The sequence below is a fragment of the Microtus ochrogaster genome, linkage group LG3 (assembly GCF_000317375.1).
Source record: "Microtus ochrogaster isolate Prairie Vole_2 linkage group LG3, MicOch1.0, whole genome shotgun sequence".
NCBI lineage: Eukaryota > Metazoa > Chordata > Mammalia > Rodentia > Cricetidae > Microtus > Microtus ochrogaster.
This window is the reverse complement of record NC_022029.1, coordinates 37,511,712-37,514,504: the sequence shown is the minus strand read 5'-3', so window position 1 is coordinate 37,514,504 and position 2,793 is coordinate 37,511,712. Positions and strand designations below refer to the sequence as shown.

At 43.3% G+C, this 2,793-nt stretch overlaps 1 protein-coding gene across 1 annotated transcript in view; it reads right to left on the bottom strand.

Moving 5' to 3' along the window:
• Heatr5b (HEAT repeat containing 5B) overlaps positions 1-2,793 on the bottom strand; it is an 81,516-nt gene that overhangs the window by 27,609 nt on the left and 51,114 nt on the right. The window lies entirely within an intron of this gene.

The following is a 2,793-nucleotide window of genomic DNA, read 5'->3' as shown; positions in this document are numbered from 1 at the left end:
TTTAATTCTGAGACTGAGCGTGCAGCACAGAAATTCTTTTCATCCAAGTTACATCCAAATCTGACACGCAGAGCACTGCACAGTCTAAAAACACATTTCTGTATGGCGGCAGGAATCCGCCATGCTCTTCCGCCCGCCTAAGCCTGATTCTGCAGTCTGCCCAGGTGCAGGCGGGGAGCGCTGAGCCATCAGCATGGTCTTAGAGCACTCTCCTTCTGATCTCAAGCGGGAACACAAACATCCAGTCCCATAAAATCCATTGAAATGCTTTAAAGCCAGAGTTCACGCTGGCAGCACAGCCCCAAGAAGCTGCGCTTTAAATTGACACAGCGTTTTTTCTGCTGCTGTTGCCGAATCAGGAAATCTCTCTACAGCACACCACCAACAAACAGCAAAAATCTGAGTTAAACTCTCTCTCCCTTATTTTTAAGCCTTCTCAGGTTTTTAAGTGGATTTAGTCCATCACGTCTGGGCGCCATTCTGTTGTAATAGGAGCGGTGGGGCTGCATCCCCAGCACGCCGGCCGCCTGCTAGCTCAATCAATATCAAATTTAAATGGAAACTATGCCCAAAGGGCAATCTTGTTTCTTTTGCTTTTGTTTCATAGTAAATGAGACTTTCTGACAGAGTCACATGATATCAAAGATAACCAAAGACTGTGACATTTTTTGTGTTTCTTCCTCAGCACCATATATATTTTTTAAACATATTTCTAACAGCCTTTATGTATCTCGTGAGTAAATATCAAGAAATTGGGTCAATTTCTTTAAATAACTGAGGAATTATAAATTCAGAGGCACTAAAGTACCTCAAAGACCATTTCACCCTACAAAAACATGCTTTAAAAGGCTGCTTAAGGCCAGGCAGTGGTGGTACACGTCGTTAATCCCAGCACGCAGGAGGTAGAGACAGGAGGATCTTTGTGAGTTTGAGGCCAGCTTGGTCTATAGAGTGAGTTCCAGAACAGCCAAGACTGTTGCAGAGAGAAACTCTTGTCTCAAATTAAACCAACCCCGCCCCCCCTCAAAAAAAGGCTGCTCGAGATTATTAGCTTTTAGGAGACCAGCTCAGTAGGTAAAAGCAAGCTAGACAATCTGAGTTTGATCCCTGGGAACTATGGTAAAAGGAGACCCCATTCATGCATTTGTGTATGCACACACGTGCGTGCACACACACACAGAGCCATGGATTCTCAGGTAGATAATGAGATGTAAGGTGTATGAGCTGAATGAAGACATTACATGTAATCTGTTCTTAAGTTGAGGTTTCTACCAACAGTCACTAAGCCGTTTACACGGATGTCTGGAGACACTCAAAAGTTCCTTTCTATGACTACAGACATGTGGCAGCTGACCATGGCATGTGAACTGGCACTGAAGGAAAACAAAAACTATAAATGAGTTAACTGGATCTACTGACAAAATGATTATGACAGACTCAGTAAAAGCAAAGAGTCAATATTGAATTTCCAGTGATTAATAACTGTTCTGAGATTACATAAGACAATGTTCTCATCCTTTAGAAATATAGTCCAAATGGCTCAAGGGTAACAATGACTAAAATAATTTACTTTGAAACGATTTAGAAAAAAACTGTATTACATATATATGTCTGTGGAAAGAGGAGGACACAGGAGGGAGAAGGGAGGAAAAGAAAGTCAGCTATCAAACATGCAGACCACATTTAGCAATAGACAGTTATGGGGGAAGGATATAAAATGGTTTGGGGATATTTTCCCGAACATTTGAAATGATTTCTAAATAAAGGCGGTGGTGGCGCACGCCTTTAATCCCAGCACTCGGGAGGCAGAGGCAGGCGGATCTCTGTGAGTTCGAGGCCAGCCTGGTCTACAAGAGCTAGTTCCAGGACAGGCTCCAAAACTACAGAGAAACCCTGTCTCGAAAAACCAAAAAAAAAAAAAAAAAAAAAAAAAAAAAAAAGACTCTAGAGGGCAGAGAGATGGATGTCCTGCACACATCTTTCCTCTAGTGAGAACTGTACACAGCCACCTGCAGCACAGAGAGATGGATGTCCTGCACACATCTTTCCTCTAGTGAGAACTGTACACAGCCACCTGCAGCACAGAGAGATGGGTGTCCTGCACACATCTTCCCTCTAGTGAGAACTGCACACAGCCACCTGCAGCACAGCTGCACCTTCCTTACCCTAGTTAAGTAGTTTAAAGATTACTCTATTACAATTGAACACAGCTTTATTACCCTAGTTAAGTAGTTTAGAGATTACTCTATTACATTTGAACACAGCTTTATTGGTTTATCTGTTTACTTAGGTCTGTTTTGAGACAAGGTTTCTATGTGTAGTCCTGGCTGTCCTGGAACTTGCTCTGTAGACCAGGCTGGCCTCAAACTCACAGAGATCCTCCTGCCTCCGCCCCTGGAGTGTTGGGATTAAAGGTGTGCACCACCACCAGGCTTGAACAAAGCTTTTAGACAAGATATTGTGTGTCTGGAACCAAGTTTGGGAATAATTTCAGTTAAAAAAAAAAAAAGACTCGGTTTTGCTTGCTAGTATAACTTTTCCCCAACTTTCACACCGCCTCTCCCCCATAACGCGGGATTAGTTAATGATGTGTCTGAAATCAGGAAAAACAAGTTCATCTGTTTAGGGTGTAGCAAAAACAATCTCTTAAAACTCTTCCTCTTCACTAGTCCCTTTGGCGGCTACTGTCAGGGGTCAGCTCCTCACTCGCTCACAAGAGGAGGTGCTTTACTTCTAAGGCTGCTCGTCAAGACTCAGCACATGCACACATGCACACAGGGCAGCAAACCCGTA